General features: G+C 39.7%; 11 non-coding genes across 11 annotated transcripts; all 11 read left to right on the forward strand.

Annotated features, from left to right (window-relative positions):
- Positions 1 to 4,199: 4,199 nt before the first annotated feature.
- LOC149777954 (U1 spliceosomal RNA) lies at positions 4,200 to 4,359 on the forward strand. Its single transcript, XR_016415991.1, has one exon. It is a non-coding gene; the product is annotated as a U1 spliceosomal RNA (small nuclear RNA).
- A 1,459-nt stretch (positions 4,360 to 5,818) lies between these two features.
- Positions 5,819 to 5,982, forward strand: LOC149777955 (U1 spliceosomal RNA). Its single transcript, XR_016415742.1, has one exon. It is a non-coding gene; the product is annotated as a U1 spliceosomal RNA (small nuclear RNA).
- A 1,455-nt stretch (positions 5,983 to 7,437) lies between these two features.
- On the forward strand, positions 7,438 to 7,601 carry LOC149777956 (U1 spliceosomal RNA). The gene has a single exon (XR_016415753.1). It is a non-coding gene; the product is annotated as a U1 spliceosomal RNA (small nuclear RNA).
- Positions 7,602 to 9,066: 1,465 nt separating this feature from the next.
- Positions 9,067 to 9,230, forward strand: LOC149777957 (U1 spliceosomal RNA). The gene has a single exon (XR_016415765.1). It is a non-coding gene; the product is annotated as a U1 spliceosomal RNA (small nuclear RNA).
- A 1,469-nt stretch (positions 9,231 to 10,699) lies between these two features.
- LOC149777958 (U1 spliceosomal RNA) lies at positions 10,700 to 10,863 on the forward strand. Its single transcript, XR_016415776.1, has one exon. It is a non-coding gene; the product is annotated as a U1 spliceosomal RNA (small nuclear RNA).
- A 1,459-nt stretch (positions 10,864 to 12,322) lies between these two features.
- On the forward strand, positions 12,323 to 12,486 carry LOC149777959 (U1 spliceosomal RNA). Its single transcript, XR_016415787.1, has one exon. It is a non-coding gene; the product is annotated as a U1 spliceosomal RNA (small nuclear RNA).
- Positions 12,487 to 13,941: 1,455 nt separating this feature from the next.
- On the forward strand, positions 13,942 to 14,105 carry LOC149777960 (U1 spliceosomal RNA). The gene has a single exon (XR_016415799.1). It is a non-coding gene; the product is annotated as a U1 spliceosomal RNA (small nuclear RNA).
- Positions 14,106 to 15,568: 1,463 nt separating this feature from the next.
- On the forward strand, positions 15,569 to 15,732 carry LOC149777961 (U1 spliceosomal RNA). Its single transcript, XR_016415810.1, has one exon. It is a non-coding gene; the product is annotated as a U1 spliceosomal RNA (small nuclear RNA).
- A 1,469-nt stretch (positions 15,733 to 17,201) lies between these two features.
- LOC149777962 (U1 spliceosomal RNA) lies at positions 17,202 to 17,365 on the forward strand. Its single transcript, XR_016415821.1, has one exon. It is a non-coding gene; the product is annotated as a U1 spliceosomal RNA (small nuclear RNA).
- A 1,459-nt stretch (positions 17,366 to 18,824) lies between these two features.
- On the forward strand, positions 18,825 to 18,988 carry LOC149777963 (U1 spliceosomal RNA). The gene has a single exon (XR_016415833.1). It is a non-coding gene; the product is annotated as a U1 spliceosomal RNA (small nuclear RNA).
- Positions 18,989 to 20,489: 1,501 nt separating this feature from the next.
- Positions 20,490 to 20,653, forward strand: LOC149777964 (U1 spliceosomal RNA). The gene has a single exon (XR_016415844.1). It is a non-coding gene; the product is annotated as a U1 spliceosomal RNA (small nuclear RNA).
- The last annotated feature ends 948 nt before the right edge of the window (positions 20,654 to 21,601 follow it).

Below are 21,601 nucleotides of genomic sequence, written 5' to 3' on the forward strand. Positions count from 1 at the left end.
TCAGCAAGTCATTTCTGGTTTCCAATAGTATTACCTTATACAACGGACTCTACCCGTCTCGAGTTCAGATTGATTCACTTGATACACCTAGAGTCCCACATACATTAACGATTTTGAACCTATTCTGGACATGCCATACCAATAACAAGCAACCCATGAGTAAAATTAATATCCTTACATTAAATGTCAATGGCCTTCGAACCAACACGGATCAAAAACTATACGAGATTAGAAACTTGGTATCTTCGCATCACATCGACCTTGTATTCCTACAAGAAACCCACGTGGAGAAAAGAACCCTTACTTCAAAAATTCAAGATAAATTGCAATGTTATTATGCCATATGGAGTTTTGGCTCGAATCTTTCATCTGGAGCTGCTATCATTAATTTTAATCCTAACATACGTTTTTTAAAATATGAAACGGATTTTGACGGTAGAATAATATGTGCTGACTTTCAATTTAATGATATACCATATCGTGCCATAAATATATATGCCCCCATCCCTGATTCGGAGAAAAGTGAATTTTTTACTTCATTGTTCACATATTTAACGGGACAACATAATTTCATTCTTGCTGGAGATTTCAATTGTGTCACTAACTCCAACCTTGACCGAGTAGGTAATCTAACCAATTACAGCGAAAAGTCCGTCCAAACATTGAAATCGCTTATATCCAACTTTAAACTAATTGACACATTTCGCAAACTGAACCCCTCGGCAAAATTGTACACATGGTATCGAAACACACTAGACCCCTCATTACCACTGTTAGCAAGCAGACTTGATCGACTGTATGTTTCTAAAAACATAGCAAATTTCATCATTAATTCGACAATCGTTAACTTCGCTCAGTCCGACCACGATGCAGTAACTTTAAGTATAGCATGTAACTCATCAATATCATATGGTACCGGTTACTGGAAATGCAATAACTCGCACTTAAACCATAACACATTAAAAACTCTCATTACGGACCTAATTAAGAGAGAACTAAGATATCATAACATCACCCTAGAATATTGGGATGAGCTAAAACTCAAACTTAAAGAAGAAATCATTCGATATTCCAAACAACTTTCGAAAGTTAAAAACTCTGCAATTAAATCATTGAAGAAAGACTACCAATATCTAAGACAGAAATATGATTTAACCAATAATGAAGAACTTCTCTTTCAAATACAAGAACTCCGAATGTCTATCAAGGAATTACAAAATGAAAAATATATAGGATCAGTCATTAGGAGCAAAGCGAAAATTTTAGATAATAACGAAAGACCGAGCCAATTCTTTTTTCAATTAGAAAATAAAAAGGGTTCCCAGAAAACTATCACTGAAATTGAGTATAATAATGTGACTCATAACTCAAGTGTTGATATCTTAAACTGTTTTAAAAAGTTGTATTCAAATCTTTTTACCACAGAATTGATTGATGAAGAATTGTTTAAAGAATTTCTAACTGGGTTACCTCAGTTAAAGGCTGAAGATAACCAATTCCTTACCGGACCAATTACTAAAGTAGAAATTTGGAAATCTTTAAATATGATGGAGCCAAATAAATCACATGGACCCGATGGTCTCACAAAAGAGTTTTATGTCACGTTTTTTGAATGTTTAGGCGACACATTAGTCCGTTTATATAATTTGATCTTTGAATCAAACACTTTGTCTGATTCACAAAAACTATCTTATATTACGTTATTATGTAAGGATCCTGAAAATTCAAATAATATGAAAAATTGGAGACCTATCTCCCTATTAAATTTAGACTATAAAATTCTATCCAAAGTTATTGCTAATCGACTTGGAAATGTCATGTCCAAAATAATACACATGGATCAAACATGTGGAGTTAAAGGTCGATCTATTTTTAATAATGGTCACCTTATACGAAACATCTGTGACTACATCGAACAAAAAGAATTATCATGTGCATTTATTTCCTTAGATCAAGAAAAGGCATTTGATAGGGTAAATTATCAATTTATGTTAAAAACATTAGAATCTTTCGGGTTTGATCCTGACTTTATTAAATGGATTTCAATTTTCTACACTGATATTAGTTCATCAGTTATAGTCAATAATTTTATTTCGGACCCCTTTTTAATCTCAAGAGGAGTCCGTCAAGGTTGCAGTCTTTCCCCCCTTTTATATGTAATAGTGTACGAGCCTTTTGCAATCAAACTTCGAAACGACCCAGAAATTATAGGTGTTAAGGTGCCAGGTGCAACAGAAGCCTGTAAGATCTCCCTTTTCGCAGACGATAGTACAGGCTTCTGTTGCACGGACAAATCGATCGAACGGTATTTATTTTGGTCTCGCATGTACGATCGCGCTTCCGGTGCTAAGGTAAATTATAGCAAATCAAACGGTATGTTCATGGGTAAATGGCGGAACCGCAGTGATCACCCCTTTGGCATTTCCTGGATCGACAAACAAAAAATTGTAGGGTTTCATTTTGGCAACGATTTAAGTCATGATGATCACTGGAACAAAAATGTTACTAAACTTACGAATACACTATTACTATGGAAACGTAGAAATTTACCTCTCATTTCTAAATCCCATGTTATTAATCTTTTAGCTTATAGCAAAATTTGGTATACTGCAACCGTGACTGATCTACCTAAACATTATGAAATTTTAATAAATAGGAATATCTTCACATTTTTGTGGAATTCTAAATTCGAACCTCTCGCTAGAGCTGTATGCATCAATCCCCTTTACGACGGAGGTTTAAACATCACCCATTTGAGATGTAAAATCCAAGCAATACGTATACAGCATATACAAAAATTACTCGACGATGAATATTCAGCCAAATGGAAAGATTTTGCAAGGTATTGGATCGGTTTACAACTAAGGTCTTTCAACCCTAATTTGGCGCTTAATAAATTTACTCATACGCTATATGTTCCTAAATTCTATCAAAAGTGCATGACCATTTTCAAAACATTTCATGAAAATAATCCTAGTCTCAAATTTGGTCTAGTCCCCACAAAATATTTCTACCAACGACAATTACAAAGCTATGTTCTTGAACCTAAAATAACCAAATTATACGATTTAAATTTCGGCAACATTTGGAAAAATTTGCATAATAAATTTTTAGACCCCATCACTAGAGATGTGTGTTTTAAAACAATACATGATATTTTGCCCGTTAACTACAACATGTTCTTAAAGAAGATTTCCAAATCTAAGTTATGCGCTTTTTGCGGTGACATTGAAACGACTGATCATTTATTTTTCGAATGCAAATTAATACTCCCCTTACAACAGCTCATTATCAAATGGTTAAAAAAACTTTCCAGAAACTCCTTCAATACCTTTTATACTTTCCTTAAATTCGGTCCTATCCCGAATGGGGCCTCGTTCCCGGAACCTGAATTCGAGGACTTGTGCCTTTTATTATGCGCTGAATATAAATATGCTATATGGATTAAACGTATACGAGCATATTATTATAAAGAAGTGGTAACCAGTAAAACCTTGTTATCCTTCTTTCTCTCCCGATTAAAATGCAGAATCAGAACTGACTTTTCCAGGCTTAACTTGGTTCATTTTATAGATAAATGGTGTTTAGCTGGATTATTCTGTTCTCTCTTCAATTTTGAATTAGTAATAGACATAAGTCTAGAATAATACTACATTCCTTCCCTTTTGGATAAATCCAATTATATATAATTTTACGATTTCTCCTTAGATCTCACTACACAGTCACCATGTTTTAATCCACGTCTGCCGGCCTACACGTTAATTTAAGAATATCTCAAGCAGCACGTGCTAACATTCTCTGTTTCATTGCACGAACTTTTACAGCACTTCACTGGTCTATCAAATTTACATGAGGTATAGTACTTGCATCACCTTAAATACACTTTGCATTTTTAAGAATACAGTTTCTCTAATATTAGAATTTTATAATTTGCAATATTTAAACTTCTGTATGAGATTAGTATACGTTTCGCAAACTAGATGTTACAAATTTACAATAGAAATTGCATACAATCATATTATGTATAACTTTGTCGCTTGTGAGCTATGCGCTTTACAATATATGTACATTTGTGTGTATACAAGAGCATGGATGGACAGTGAGTGTGCACATCTACGTGTATTTATGAGTTTGTGTGCTAAGGCGTGTATGGGGTGAAGATGGGAGTGTCGTTTTCGCTTGTACATTTCAACATGTAAATATTGAATAAAGATTTTATGAAAAATAAAAAAAAGGTTTCCCCAGGATGAGGCCTTTCCATTGCACTTCGGTTGGGCTGAAACCTGCGATCACCCCAAATGTGGGTGACTCGGGGTCGTTATTTATTAGTGTGGGGGTCTGCGTTCGCGCTAACCCCTGATAATTCAATTAAAAATAACCAATAATCTCAAGCTTATGACAAAATTAGTCTGGATGTCTCTGATTAGCACGTGCCAATCGATAATGTTATTATTTCTTACACTGCTCTTTCAAGGGGTGGGTACCCCGGGTGGTCTAAATAGCCCACCATTACGGATCGCGGCCATCTCACCTGTCTGCGTGTGTTTGAGTTTCGGATTTGGCCCATGTGGTTATCAGAGAAAGCTTGCCAGTATGTTATCATGGGTCGGGAGTTCTTTCCGTTCAGTTTTCTTCTCCCGGGTTCTTCCTCCACCATTTATATTGCCTGCCATGCATAGCCTATCTTGTGCTGAAAAATGGCATTAAACCCTACAACAAACAACTTTCAAAGAGCCATCTCACAACGAACGTGTGAAATATCTTTGAGTAACAGCGATCCAGCATATTTGTGAGAGAAAGAAAGAAAGAAAGAGAAATAAATGGAAACATGCTTACTTCATTCGACGAAAATCAAGTTTTATTTTCACAGAACTTCTCTGCAGTAGAGAGAGAGAGAGAGAGAGAGAGAGAGAAACAATATCTTCAAATAACAGGAACAACTTCGTTAATACAGCAAGCTTGTTGTCCTTATCAAAAGCAGTGACAGCTTCATCATAAGTCTCATTGTAGAGATCATCTGCATCACCAGTTACTTCTGTATCAGCAGCACTTTCAACAATCCAAAGCTTCTAGACTCGGAGTACGGCGAAGCGTAGCTGGCCAATCAGTGGCACAAAGATTTCAAATTTAATAAAACAGAGGAAACAAATAGTAGTATTCCTTTGACCTGACAAGTCGATTTGCAGTGGTTCATAGCAAAAGAGGTTGATGCACTGCAACCTCAAATTTATACCTGCATTTTTCATTTATGACACCAAGCGATCTTGCCAGTGCAAACACAATCCCTTTCCCTACGTAACAGTTCGGGAAAGCATTGTGTACTAAACAGCTGGATGTGATTGACCATAGTTCTTGCTAGACGACTATTGCTATTTCACTGTCAACTTGCTGTGAAGTAACTATGGGAGGTCAATGGCTGATATCAGTTTCAAGAACAAGACAAGCCCGAAACGCGGAATTGAAAAATGTATCCATATATTTAATTAAAAAACCATAATAGCTGAAAAATACGCACCGTTGCCTCAAGTTAAGAAATTTGCCAGGGGCCAATATACGAAACTATCCCCTGCCGTCCGAGCAAACCTATATAGCATATATCCACCGTAAAAGAAACTGAAATTGCAAATAAAGGACTATTTGAAGACATTTCAGTTACTTTTGTAATGTTGAAACATAAGCTATAAAGTTATTCGGAATACTAAGACATCAGCAGTACCATGGCCCTGAATCGTTTTAATTTATTTTCATTACTTAGAGGCACACTTCCTACTCCAGACACAAATGTCAGTTGATAAACGTCAGTAAACGTCAAGAAATCATACTTACCTGGACCAGGGAGTACCGTGATCAGCTAGGCGGTTTCCCCAGGATGAGGCCTTTCCATTGCACTTCGGTTGGGCTGAAACCTGCGATCACCCCAAATGTGGGTGACTCGGGGTCGTTATTTATTAGTGTGGGGGTCTGCGTTCGCGCTAACCCCTGATAATTCAATTAAAAATAACCAATAATCTCAAGCTTATGACAAAATTAGTCTGGATGTCTCTGATTAGCACGTGCCAATCGATAATGTTATTATTTCTTACACTGCTCTTTCTAGGGGTGGGTACCCCGGGTGGTCTAAATAGCCCACCATTACGGATCGCGGCCATCTCACCTCTCTGCGTGTGTTTGAGTTTCGGATTTGGCCCATGTGGTTATCAGAGAAAGCTTGCCAGTATGTTATCATGGGTCGGGAGTTCTTTCCGTTCAGTTTTCTTCTCCCGGGTTCTTCCTCCACCATTTATATTGCCTGCCATGCATAGCCTATCTTGTGCTGAAAAATGGCATTAAACCCTACAACAAACAACTTTCAAAGAGCCATCTCACAACGAACGTGTGAAATATCTTTGAGTAACAGCGATCCAGCATATTTGTGAGAGAAAGAAAGAAAGAAAGAGAAATAAATGGAAACATGCTTACTTCATTCGACGAAAATCAAGTTTTATTTTCACAGAACTTCTCTGCAGTAGAGAGAGAGAGAGAGAGAGAGAGAAACAATATCTTCAAATAACAGGAACAACTTCGTTAATACAGCAAGCTTGTTGTCCTTATCAAAAGCAGTGACAGCTTCATCATAAGTCTCATTGTAGAGATCATCTGCATCACCAGTTACTTCTGTATCAGCAGCACTTTCAACAATCCAAAGCTTCTAGACTCGGAGTACGGCGAAGCGTAGCTGGCCAATCAGTGGCACAAAGATTTCAAATTTAATAAAACAGAGGAAACAAATAGTAGTATTCCTTTGACCTGACAAGTCGATTTGCAGTGGTTCATAGCAAAAGAGGTTGATGCACTGCAACCTCAAATTTATACCTGCATTTTTCATTTATGACACCAAGCGATCTTGCCAGTGCAAACACAATCCCTTTCCCTACGTAACAGTTCGGGAAAGCATTGTGTACTAAACAGCTGGATGTGATTGACCATAGTTCTTGCTAGACGACTATTGCTATTTCACTGTCGACTTTCTGTGAAGTAACTATGGGAGGTCAATGGCTGATATCAGTTTCAAGAACAAGACAAGCCCGAAACGCGGAATTGAAAAATGTATCCATATATTTAATTAAAAAACCATAATAGCTGAAAAATACGCACCGTTGCCTCAAGTTAAGAAATTTGCCAGGGGCCAATATACGAAACTATCCCCTGCCGTCCGAGCAAACCTATATAGCATATATCCACCGTAAAAGAAACTGAAATTGCAAATAAAGGACTATTTGAAGACATTTCAGTTACTTTTGTAATGTTGAAACATAAGCTATAAAGTTATTCGGAATACTAAGACATCAGCAGTACCATGGCCCTGAATCGTTTTAATTTATTTTCATTACTTAGAGGCACACTTCCTACTCCAGACACAAATGTCAGTTGATAAACGTCAGTAAACGTCAAGAAATCATACTTACCTGGACCAGGGAGTACCGTGATCAGCTAGGCGGTTTCCCCAGGATGAGGCCTTTCCATTGCACTTCGGTTGGGCTGAAACCTGCGATCACCCCAAATGTGGGTGACTCGGGGTCGTTATTTATTAGTGTGGGGGTCTGCGTTCGCGCTAACCCCTGATAATTCAATTAAAAATAACCAATAATCTCAAGCTTATGACAAAATTAGTCTGGATGTCTCTGATTAGCACGTGCCAATCGATAATGTTATTATTTCTTACACTGCTCTTTCAAGGGGTGGGTACCCCGGGTGGTCTAAATAGCCCACCATTACGGATCGCGGCCATCTCACCTGTCTGCGTGTGTTTGAGTTTCGGATTTGGCCCATGTGGTTATCAGAGAAAGCTTGCCAGTATGTTATCATGGGTCGGGAGTTCTTTCCGTTCAGTTTTCTTCTCCCGGGTTCTTCCTCCACCATTTATATTGCCTGCCATGCATAGCCTACCTTGTGCTGAAAAATGGGATTAAACCCTACAACAAACAACTTTCAAAGAGCCATCTCACAACGAACGTGTGAAATATCTTTGAGTAACAGCGATCCAGCATATTTGTGAGAGAAAGAAAGAAAGAAAGAGAAATAAATGGAAACATGCTTACTGGATTCGACGAAAATCAAGTTTTATTTTCACAGAACTTCTCTGCAGTAGAGAGAGAGAGAGAGAGAGAGAGAGAGAGAGAGAAACAATATCTTCAAATAACAGGAACAACTTCGTTAATACAGCAAGCTTGTTGTCCTTATCAAAAGCAGTGACAGCTTCATCATAAGTCTCATTGTAGAGATCATCTGCATCACCAGTTACTTCTGTATCAGCAGCACTTTCAACAATCCAAAGCTTCTAGACTCGGAGTACGGCGAAGCGTAGCTGGCCAATCAGTGGCACAAAGATTTCAAATTTAATAAAACAGAGGAAACAAATAGTAGTATTCCTTTGACCTGACAAGTCGATTTGCAGTGGTTCATAGCAAAAGAGGTTGATGCACTGCAACCTCAAATTTATACCTGCATTTTTCATTTATGACACCAAGCGATCTTGCCAGTGCAAACACAATCCCTTTCCCTACGTAACAGTTCGGGAAAGCATTGTGTACTAAACAGCTGGATGTGATTGACCATAGTTCTTGCTAGACGACTATTGCTATTTCACTGTCAACTTGCTGTGAAGTAACTATGGGAGGTCAATGGCTGATATCAGTTTCAAGAACAAGACAAGCCCGAAACGCGGAATTGAAAAATGTATCCATATATTTAATTAAAAAACCATAATAGCTGAAAAATACGCACCGTTGCCTCAAGTTAAGAAATTTGCCAGGGGTCAATATACGAAACTATCCCCTGCCGTCCGAGCAAACCTATATAGCATATATCCACCGTAAAAGAAACTGAAATTGCAAATAAAGGACTATTTGAAGACATTTCAGTTACTTTTGTAATGTTGAAACATAAGCTATAAAGTTATTCGGAATACTAAGACATCAGCAGTACCATGGCCCTGAATCGTTTTAATTTATTTTCATTACTTAGAGGCACACTTCCTACTCCAGACACAAATGTCAGTTGATAAACGTCAGTAAACGTCAAGAAATCATACTTACCTGGACCAGGGAGTACCGTGATCAGCTAGGCGGTTTCCCCAGGATGAGGCCTTTCCATTGCACTTCGGTTGGGCTGAAACCTGCGATCACCCCAAATGTGGGTGACTCGGGGTCGTTATTTATTAGTGTGGGGGTCTGCGTTCGCGCTAACCCCTGATAATTCAATTAAAAATAACCAATAAGCTCAAGCTTATGACAAAATTAGTCTGGATGTCTCTGATTAGCACGTGCCAATCGATAATGTTATTATTTCTTACACTGCTCTTTCAAGGGGTGGGTACCCCGGGTGGTCTAAATAGCCCACCATTACGGATCGCGGCCATCTCACCTGTCTGCGTGTGTTTGAGTTTCGGATTTGGCCCATGTGGTTATCAGAGAAAGCTTGCCAGTATGTTATCATGGGTCGGGAGTTCTTTCCGTTCAGTTTTCTTCTCCCGGGTTCTTCCTCCACCATTTATATTGCCTGCCATGCATAGCCTATCTTGTGCTGAAAAATGGCATTAAACCCTACAACAAACAACTTTCAAAGAGCCATCTCACAACGAACGTGTGAAATATCTTTGAGTAACAGCGATCCAGCATATTTGTGAGAGAAAGAAAGAAAGAAAGAGAAATAAATGGAAACATGCTTACTGGATTCGACGAAAATCAAGTTTTATTTTCACAGAACTTCTCTGCAGTAGAGAGAGAGAGAGAGAGAGAGAGAGAGAGAGAGAGAGAAACAATATCTTCAAATAACAGGAACAACTTCGTTAATACAGCAAGCTTGTTGTCCTTATCAAAAGCAGTGACAGCTTCATCATAAGTCTCATTGTAGAGATCATCTGCATCACCAGTTACTTCTGTATCAGCAGCACTTTCAACAATCCAAAGCTTCTAGACTCGGAGTACGGCGAAGCGTAGCTGGCCAATCAGTGGCACAAAGATTTCAAATTTAATAAAACAGAGGAAACAAATAGTAGTATTCCTTTGACCTGACAAGTCGATTTGCAGTGGTTCATAGCAAAAGAGGTTGATGCACTGCAACCTCAAATTTATACCTGCATTTTTCATTTATGACACCAAGCGATCTTGCCAGTGCAAACACAATCCCTTTCCCTACGTAACAGTTCGGGAAAGCATTGTGTACTAAACAGCTGGATGTGATTGACCATAGTTCTTGCTAGACGACTATTGCTATTTCACTGTCAACTTGCTGTGAAGTAACTATGGGAGGTCAATGGCTGATATCAGTTTCAAGAACAAGACAAGCCCGAAACGCGGAATTGAAAAATGTATCCATATATTTAATCAAAAAACCATAATAGCTGAAAAATACGCACCGTTGCCTCAAGTTAAGAAATTTGCCAGGGGCCAATATACGAAACTATCCCCTGCCGTCCGAGCAAACCTATATAGCATATATCCACCGTAAAAGAAACTGAAATTGCAAATAAAGGACTATTTGAAGACATTTCAGTTACTTTTGTAATGTTGAAACATAAGCTATAAAGTTATTCGGAATACTAAGACATCAGCAGTACCATGGCCCTGAATCGTTTTAATTTATTTTCATTACTTAGAGGCACACTTCCTACTCCAGACACAAATGTCAGTTGATAAACGTGAGTAAACGTCAAGAAATCATACTTACCTGGACCAGGGAGTACCGTGATCAGCTAGGCGGTTTCCCCAGGATGAGGCCTTTCCATTGCACTTCGGTTGGGCTGAAACCTGCGATCACCCCAAATGTGGGTGACTCGGGGTCGTTATTTATTAGTGTGGGGGTCTGCGTTCGCGCTAACCCCTGATAATTCAATTAAAAATAACCAATAATCTCAAGCTTATGACAAAATTAGTCTGGATGTCTCTGATTAGCACGTGCCAATCGATAATGTTATTATTTCTTACACTGCTCTTTCAAGGGGTGGGTACCCCGGGTGGTCTAAATAGCCCACCATTACGGATCGCGGCCATCTCACCTGTCTGCGTGTGTTTGAGTTTCGGATTTGGCCCATGTGGTTATCAGAGAAAGCTTGCCAGTATGTTATCATGGGTCGGGAGTTCTTTCCGTTCAGTTTTCTTCTCCCGGGTTCTTCCTCCACCATTTATATTGCCTGCCATGCATAGCCTATCTTGTGCTGAAAAATGGCATTAAACCCTACAACAAACAACTTTCAAAGAGCCATCTCACAACGAACGTGTGAAATATCTTTGAGTAACAGCGATCCAGCATATTTGTGAGAGAAAGAAAGAAAGAAAGAGAAATAAATGGAAACATGCTTACTGGATTCGACGAAAATCAAGTTTTATTTTCACAGAACTTCTCTGCAGTAGAGAGAGAGAGAGAGAGAGAGAGAGAGAAACAATATCTTCAAATAACAGGAACAACTTCGTTAATACAGCAAGCTTGTTGTCCTTATCAAAAGCAGTGACAGCTTCATCATAAGTCTCATTGTAGAGATCATCTGCATCACCAGTTACTTCTGTATCAGCAGCACTTTCAACAATCCAAAGCTTCTAGACTCGGAGTACGGCGAAGCGTAGCTGGCCAATCAGTGGCACAAAGATTTCAAATTTAATAAAACAGAGGAAACAAATAGTAGTATTCCTTTGACCTGACAAGTCGATTTGCAGTGGTTCATAGCAAAAGAGGTTGATGCACTGCAACCTCAAATTTATACCTGCATTTTTCATTTATGACACCAAGCGATCTTGCCAGTGCAAACACAATCCCTTTCCCTACGTAACAGTTCGGGAAAGCATTGTGTACTAAACAGCTGGATGTGATTGACCATAGTTCTTGCTAGACGACTATTGCTATTTCACTGTCAACTTGCTGTGAAGTAACTATGGGAGGTCAATGGCTGATATCAGTTTCAAGAACAAGACAAGCCCGAAACGCGGAATTGAAAAATGTATCCATATATTTAATTAAAAAACCATAATAGCTGAAAAATACGCACCGTTGCCTCAAGTTAAGAAATTTGCCAGGGGCCAATATACGAAACTATCCCCTGCCGTCCGAGCAAACCTATATAGCATATATCCACCGTAAAAGAAACTGAAATTGCAAATAAAGGACTATTTGAAGACATTTCAGTTACTTTTGTAATGTTGAAACATAAGCTATAAAGTTATTCGGAATACTAAGACATCAGCAGTACCATGGCCCTGAATCGTTTTAATTTATTTTCATTACTTAGAGGCACACTTCCTACTCCAGACACAAATGTCAGTTGATAAACGTCAGTAAACGTCAAGAAATCATACTTACCTGGACCAGGGAGTACCGTGATCAGCTAGGCGGTTTCCCCAGGATGAGGCCTTTCCATTGCACTTCGGTTGGGCTGAAACCTGCGATCACCCCAAATGTGGGTGACTCGGGGTCGTTATTTATTAGTGTGGGGGTCTGCGTTCGCGCTAACCCCTGATAATTCAATTAAAAATAACCAATAATCTCAAGCTTATGACAAAATTAGTCTGGATGTCTCTGATTAGCACGTGCCAATCGATAATGTTATTATTTCTTACACTGCTCTTTCAAGGGGTGGGTACCCCGGGTGGTCTAAATAGCCCACCATTACGGATCGCGGCCATCTCACCTCTCTGCGTGTGTTTGAGTTTCGGATTTGGCCCATGTGGTTATCAGAGAAAGCTTGCCAGTATGTTATCATGGGTCGGGAGTTCTTTCCGTTCAGTTTTCTTCTCCCGGGTTCTTCCTCCACCATTTATATTGCCTGCCATGCATAGCCTATCTTGTGCTGAAAAATGGCATTAAACCCTACAACAAACAACTTTCAAAGAGCCATCTCACAACGAACGTGTGAAATATCTTTGAGTAACAGCGATCCAGCATATTTGTGAGAGAAAGAAAGAAAGAAAGAGAAATAAATGGAAACATGCTTACTTCATTCGACGAAAATCAAGTTTTATTTTCACAGAACTTCTCTGCAGTAGAGAGAGAGAGAGAGAGAGAGAGAAACAATATCTTCAAATAACAGGAACAACTTCGTTAATACAGCAAGCTTGTTGTCCTTATCAAAAGCAGTGACAGCTTCATCATAAGTCTCATTGTAGAGATCATCTGCATCACCAGTTACTTCTGTATCAGCAGCACTTTCAACAATCCAAAGCTTCTAGACTCGGAGTACGGCGAAGCGTAGCTGGCCAATCAGTGGCACAAAGATTTCAAATTTAATAAAACAGAGGAAACAAATAGTAGTATTCCTTTGACCTGACAAGTCGATTTGCAGTGGTTCATAGCAAAAGAGGTTGATGCACTGCAACCTCAAATTTATACCTGCATTTTTCATTTATGACACCAAGCGATCTTGCCAGTGCAAACACAATCCCTTTCCCTACGTAACAGTTCGGGAAAGCATTGTGTACTAAACAGCTGGATGTGATTGACCATAGTTCTTGCTAGACGACTATTGCTATTTCACTGTCGACTTTCTGTGAAGTAACTATGGGAGGTCAATGGCTGATATCAGTTTCAAGAACAAGACAAGCCCGAAACGCGGAATTGAAAAATGTATCCATATATTTAATTAAAAAACCATAATAGCTGAAAAATACGCACCGTTGCCTCAAGTTAAGAAATTTGCCAGGGGCCAATATACGAAACTATCCCCTGCCGTCCGAGCAAACCTATATAGCATATATCCACCGTAAAAGAAACTGAAATTGCAAATAAAGGACTATTTGAAGACATTTCAGTTACTTTTGTAATGTTGAAACATAAGCTATAAAGTTATTCGGAATACTAAGACATCAGCAGTACCATGGCCCTGAATCGTTTTAATTTATTTTCATTACTTAGAGGCACACTTCCTACTCCAGACACAAATGTCAGTTGATAAACGTCAGTAAACGTCAAGAAATCATACTTACCTGGACCAGGGAGTACCGTGATCAGCTAGGCGGTTTCCCCAGGATGAGGCCTTTCCATTGCACTTCGGTTGGGCTGAAACCTGCGATCACCCCAAATGTGGGTGACTCGGGGTCGTTATTTATTAGTGTGGGGGTCTGCGTTCGCGCTAACCCCTGATAATTCAATTAAAAATAACCAATAATCTCAAGCTTATGACAAAATTAGTCTGGATGTCTCTGATTAGCACGTGCCAATCGATAATGTTATTATTTCTTACACTGCTCTTTCAAGGGGTGGGTACCCCGGGTGGTCTAAATAGCCCACCATTACGGATCGCGGCCATCTCACCTGTCTGCGTGTGTTTGAGTTTCGGATTTGGCCCATGTGGTTATCAGAGAAAGCTTGCCAGTATGTTATCATGGGTCGGGAGTTCTTTCCGTTCAGTTTTCTTCTCCCGGGTTCTTCCTCCACCATTTATATTGCCTGCCATGCATAGCCTACCTTGTGCTGAAAAATGGGATTAAACCCTACAACAAACAACTTTCAAAGAGCCATCTCACAACGAACGTGTGAAATATCTTTGAGTAACAGCGATCCAGCATATTTGTGAGAGAAAGAAAGAAAGAAAGAGAAATAAATGGAAACATGCTTACTGGATTCGACGAAAATCAAGTTTTATTTTCACAGAACTTCTCTGCAGTAGAGAGAGAGAGAGAGAGAGAGAGAGAGAGAGAAACAATATCTTCAAATAACAGGAACAACTTCGTTAATACAGCAAGCTTGTTGTCCTTATCAAAAGCAGTGACAGCTTCATCATAAGTCTCATTGTAGAGATCATCTGCATCACCAGTTACTTCTGTATCAGCAGCACTTTCAACAATCCAAAGCTTCTAGACTCGGAGTACGGCGAAGCGTAGCTGGCCAATCAGTGGCACAAAGATTTCAAATTTAATAAAACAGAGGAAACAAATAGTAGTATTCCTTTGACCTGACAAGTCGATTTGCAGTGGTTCATAGCAAAAGAGGTTGATGCACTGCAACCTCAAATTTATACCTGCATTTTTCATTTATGACACCAAGCGATCTTGCCAGTGCAAACACAATCCCTTTCCCTACGTAACAGTTCGGGAAAGCATTGTGTACTAAACAGCTGGATGTGATTGACCATAGTTCTTGCTAGACGACTATTGCTATTTCACTGTCAACTTGCTGTGAAGTAACTATGGGAGGTCAATGGCTGATATCAGTTTCAAGAACAAGACAAGCCCGAAACGCGGAATTGAAAAATGTATCCATATATTTAATTAAAAAACCATAATAGCTGAAAAATACGCACCGTTGCCTCAAGTTAAGAAATTTGCCAGGGGTCAATATACGAAACTATCCCCTGCCGTCCGAGCAAACCTATATAGCATATATCCACCGTAAAAGAAACTGAAATTGCAAATAAAGGACTATTTGAAGACATTTCAGTTACTTTTGTAATGTTGAAACATAAGCTATAAAGTTATTCGGAATACTAAGACATCAGCAGTACCATGGCCCTGAATCGTTTTAATTTATTTTCATTACTTAGAGGCACACTTCCTACTCCAGACACAAATGTCAGTTGATAAACGTCAGTAAACGTCAAGAAATCATACTTACCTGGACCAGGGAGTACCGTGATCAGCTAGGCGGTTTCCCCAGGATGAGGCCTTTCCATTGCACTTCGGTTGGGCTGAAACCTGCGATCACCCCAAATGTGGGTGACTCGGGGTCGTTATTTATTAGTGTGGGGGTCTGCGTTCGCGCTAACCCCTGATAATTCAATTAAAAATAACCAATAATCTCAAGCTTATGACAAAATTAGTCTGGATGTCTCTGATTAGCACGTGCCAATCGATAATGTTATTATTTCTTACACTGCTCTTTCAAGGGGTGGGTACCCCGGGTGGTCTAAATAGCCCACCATTACGGATCGCGGCCATCTCACCTGTCTGCGTGTGTTTGAGTTTCGGATTTGGCCCATGTGGTTATCAGAGAAAGCTTGCCAGTATGTTATCATGGGTCGGGAGTTCTTTCCGTTCAGTTTTCTTCTCCCGGGTTCTTCCTCCACCATTTATATTGCCTGCCATGCATAGCCTATCTTGTGCTGAAAAATGGCATTAAACCCTACAACAAACAACTTTCAAAGAGCCATCTCACAACGAACGTGTGAAATATCTTTGAGTAACAGCGATCCAGCATATTTGTGAGAGAAAGAAAGAAAGAAAGAGAAATAAATGGAAACATGCTTACTGGATTCGACGAAAATCAAGTTTTATTTTCACAGAACTTCTCTGCAGTAGAGAGAGAGAGAGAGAGAGAGAGAGAGAGAGAGAGAGAAACAATATCTTCAAATAACAGGAACAACTTCGTTAATACAGCAAGCTTGTTGTCCTTATCAAAAGCAGTGACAGCTTCATCATAAGTCTCATTGTAGAGATCATCTGCATCACCAGTTACTTCTGTATCAGCAGCACTTTCAACAATCCAAAGCTTCTAGACTCGGAGTACGGCGAAGCGTAGCTGGCCAATCAGTGGCACAAAGATTTCAAATTTAATAAAACAGAGGAAACAAATAGTAGTATTCCTTTGACCTGACAAGTCGATTTGCAGTGGTTCATAGCAAAAGAGGTTGATGCACTGCAACCTCAAATTTATACCTGCATTTTTCATTTATGACACCAAGCGATCTTGCCAGTGCAAACACAATCCCTTTCCCTACGTAACAGTTCGGGAAAGCATTGTGTACTAAACAGCTGGATGTGATTGACCATAGTTCTTGCTAGACGACTATTGCTATTTCACTGTCAACTTGCTGTGAAGTAACTATGGGAGGTCAATGGCTGATATCAGTTTCAAGAACAAGACAAGCCCGAAACGCGGAATTGAAAAATGTATCCATATATTTAATCAAAAAACCATAATAGCTGAAAAATACGCACCGTTGCCTCAAGTTAAGAAATTTGCCAGGGGCCAATATACGAAACTATCCCCTGCCGTCCGAGCAAACCTATATAGCATATATCCACCGTAAAAGAAACTGAAATTGCAAATAAAGGACTATTTGAAGACATTTCAGTTACTTTTGTAATGTTGAAACATAAGCTATAAAGTTATTCGGAATACTAAGACATCAGCAGTACCATGGCCCTGAATCGTTTTAATTTATTTTCATTACTTAGAGGCACACTTCCTACTCCAGACACAAATGTCAGTTGATAAACGTCAGTAAACGTCAAGAAATCATACTTACCTGGACCAGGGAGTACCGTGATCAGCTAGGCGGTTTCCCCAGGATGAGGCCTTTCCATTGCACTTCGGTTGGGCTGAAACCTGCGATCACCCCAAATGTGGGTGACTCGGGGTCGTTATTTATTAGTGTGGGGGTCTGCGTTCGCGCTAACCCCTGATAATTCAATTAAAAATAACCAATAATCTCAAGCTTATGACAAAATTAGTCTGGATGTCTCTGATTAGCACGTGCCAATCGATAATGTTATTATTTCTTACACTGCTCTTTCAAGGGGTGGGTACCCCGGGTGGTCTAAATAGCCCACCATTACGGATCGCGGCCATCTCACCTGTCTGCGTGTGTTTGAGTTTCGGATTTGGCCCATGTGGTTATCAGAGAAAGCTTGCCAGTATGTTATCATGGGTCGGGAGTTCTTTCCGTTCAGTTTTCTTCTCCCGGGTTCTTCCTCCACCATTTATATTGCCTGCCATGCATAGCCTATCTTGTGCTGAAAAATGGCATTAAACCCTACAACAAACAACTTTCAAAGAGCCATCTCACAACGAACGTGTGAAATATCTTTGAGTAACAGCGATCCAGCATATTTGTGAGAGAAAGAAAGAAAGAAAGAGAAATAAATGGAAACATGCTTACTGGATTCGACGAAAATCAAGTTTTATTTTCACAGAACTTCTCTGCAGTAGAGAGAGAGAGAGAGAGAGAGAGAGAGAAACAATATCTTCAAATAACAGGAACAACTTCGTTAATACAGCAAGCTTGTTGTCCTTATCAAAAGCAGTGACAGCTTCATCATAAGTCTCATTGTAGAGATCATCTGCATCACCAGTTACTTCTGTATCAGCAGCACTTTCAACAATCCAAAGCTTCTAGACTCGGAGTACGGCGAAGCGTAGCTGGCCAATCAGTGGAACAAAGATTTCATATTTAATAAAACAGAGGAAACAAATAGTAGTATTCCTTTGACCTGACAAGTCGATTTGCAGTGGTTCATAGCAAAAGAGGTTGATGCACTGCAACCTCAAATTTATACCTGCATTTTTCATTTATGACACCAAGCGATCTTGCCAGTGCAAACACAATCCCTTTCCCTACGTAACAGTTCGGGAAAGCATTGTGTACTAAACAGCTGGATGTGATTGACCATAGTTCTTGCTAGACGACTATTGCTATTTCACTGTCAATTTGCTGTGAAGTAACTATGGGAGGTCAATGGCTGATATCAGTTTCAAGAACAAGACAAGCCCGAAACGCGGAATTGAAAAATGTATCCATATATTTAATTAAAAAACCATAATAGCTGAAAAATACGCACCGTTGCCTCAAGTTAAGAAATTTGCCAGGGGCCAATATACGAAACTATCCCCTGCCGTCCGAGCAAACCTATATAGCACATATCAACCGTAAAAGAAACTGAAATTGCAAATAAAGGACTATTTGAAGACATTTCAGTTACTTTTGTAATGTTGAAACATAAGCTATAAAGTTATTCGGAATACTAAGACATCAGCAGTACCATGGCCCTGAATCGTTTTAATTTATTTTCATTACTTAGAGGCACACTTCCTACTCCAGACACAAATGTCAGTTGATAAACGTCAGTAAACGTCAAGAAATCATACTTACCTGGACCAGGGAGTACCGTGATCAGCTAGGCGGTTTCCCCAGGATGAGGCCTTTCCATTGCACTTCGGTTGGGCTGAAACCTGCGATCACCCCAAATGTGGGTGACTCGGGGTCGTTATTTATTAGTGTGGGGGTCTGCGTTCGCGCTAACCCCTGATAATTCAATTAAAAATAACCAATAATCTCAAACTTATGACAAAATTAGTCTGGATGTCTCTGATTAGCACGTGCCAATCGATAATGTTATTATTTCTTAAACTGCTCTTTCAAGGGGTGGGTACCCCGGGTGGTCTAAATAGCCCACCATTACGGATCGCGGCCATCTCACCTGTCTGCGTGTGTTTGAGTTTCGGATTTGGCCCATGTGGTTATCAGAGAAAGCTTGCCAGTATGTTATCATGGGTCGGGAGTTCTTTCCGTTCAGTTTTCTTCTCCCGGGTTCTTCCTCCACCATTTATATTGCCTGCCATGCATAGCCTATCTTGTGCTGAAAAATGGTATTAAACCCTACAACAAACAACTTTCAAAGAGCCATCTCACAACGAACGTGTGAAATATCTTTGAGTAACAGCGATCCAGCATATTTGTGAGAGAAAGAAAGAAAGAAAGAGAAATAAATGGAAACATGCTTACTGGATTCGACGAAAAACAAGTTTTATTTTCACAGAACTTCTCTGCAGTAGAGAGAGAGAGAGAGAAAGAGAGAGAGAGAGAGAGAGAGAGAGAGAGAGAGAGAGAGAGAGAGAGAAAGAAACAATATCTTCAAATAACAGGAACAACTTCGTTAATACAGCAAGCTTGTTGTCCTTATCAAAAGCAGTGACAGCTTCATCATAAGTCTCATTGTAGAGATCATCTGCATCACCAGTTACTTCTGTATCAGCAGCACTTTCAACAATCCAAAGCTTCTAGACTCGGAGTACGGCGAAGCGTAGCTTTCCAATCAGTGGAACAAAGATTTCATATTTAATAAAACAGAGGAAACAAATAGTAGTATTCCTTTGACCTGACAAGTCGATTTGCAGTGGTTCATAGCAAAAGAGGTTGATGCACTGCAACCTCAAATTTATACCTGCATTTTTCATTTATGACACCAAGCGATCTTGCCAGTGCAAACACAATCCCTTTCCCTACGTAACAGTTCGGGAAAGCATTGTGTACTAAACAGCTGGATGTGATTGACCATAGTTCTTGCTAGACGACTATTGCTATTTCACTGTCAACTTGCTGTGAAGTAACTATGGGAGGTCAATGGCTGATATCAGTTTCAAGAACAAGACAAGCCCGAAACGCGGAATTGAAAAATGTATCCATATATTTAATTAAAAAACCATAATAGCTGAAAAATACGCACCGTTGCCTCAAGTTAAGAAATTTGCCAGGGGTCAATATACGAAACTATCCCCTGCCGTCCGAGCAAACCTATATAGCATATATCCACCGTAAAAGAAACTGAAATTGCAAATAAAGGACTATTTGAAGACATTTCAGTTACTTTTGTAATGTTGAAACATAAGCTATAAAGTTATTCGGAATACTAAGACATCAGCAGTACCATGGCCCTGAATCGTTTTAATTTATTTTCATTACTTAGAGGCACACTTCCTACTCCAGACACAAATGTCAGTTGATAAACGTCAGTAAACGTCAAGAAATCATACTTACCTGGACCAGGGAGTACCGTGATCAGCTAGGCGGTTTCCCCAGGATGAGGCCTTTCCATTGCACTTCGGTTGGGCTGAAACCTGCGATCACCCCAAATGTGGGTGACTCGGGGTCGTTATTTATTAGTGTGGGGGTCTGCGTTCGCGCTAACCCCTGATAATTCAATTAAAAATAACCAATAATCTCAAGCTTATGACAAAATTAGTCTGGATGTCTCTGATTAGCACGTGCCAATCGATAATGTTATTATTTCTTACACTGCTCTTTCAAGGGGTGGGTACCCCGGGTGGTCTAAATAGCCCACCATTACGGATCGCGGCCATCTCACCTGTCTGCGTGTGTTTGAGTTTCGGATTTGGCCCATGTGGTTATCAGAGAAAGCTTGCCAGTATGTTATCATGGGTCGGGAGTTCTTTCCGTTCAGTTTTCTTCTCCCGGGTTCTTCCTCCACCATTTATATTGCCTGCCATGCATAGCCTATCTTGTGCTGAAAAATGGCATTAAACCCTACAACAAACAACTTTCAAAGAGCCATCTCACAACGAACGTGTGAAATATCTTTGAGTAACAGCGATCCAGCATATTTGTGAGAGAAAGAAAGAAAGAAAGAGAAATAAATGGAAACATGCTTACTGGATTCGACGAAAATCAAGTTTTATTTTCACAGAACTTCTCTGCAGTAGAGAGAGAGAGAGAGAGAGAGAAACAATATCTTCAAATAACAGGAACAACTTCGTTAATACAGCAAGCTTGTTGTCCTTATCAAAAGCAGTGACAGCTTCATCATAAGTCTCATTGTAGAGATCATCTGCATCACCAGTTACTTCTGTATCAGCAGCACTTTCAACAATCCAAAGCTTCTAGACTCGGAGTACGGCGAAGCGTAGCTGGCCAATCAGTGGAACAAAGATTTCATATTTAATAAAACAGAGGAAACAAATAGTAGTATTCCTTTGACCTGACAAGTCGATTTGCAGTGGTTCATAGCAAAAGAGGTTGATGCACTGCAACCTCAAATTTATACCTGCATTTTTCATTTATGACACCAAGCGATCTTGCCAGTGCAAACACAATCCCTTTCCCTACGTAACAGTTCGGGAAAGC

The sequence above is a fragment of the Sinohyriopsis cumingii genome, chromosome 17 (assembly GCF_028554795.1).
Source record: "Sinohyriopsis cumingii isolate HCF-2022 chromosome 17, ASM2855479v2, whole genome shotgun sequence".
Classification (NCBI taxonomy): domain Eukaryota; kingdom Metazoa; phylum Mollusca; class Bivalvia; order Unionida; family Unionidae; genus Sinohyriopsis; species Sinohyriopsis cumingii.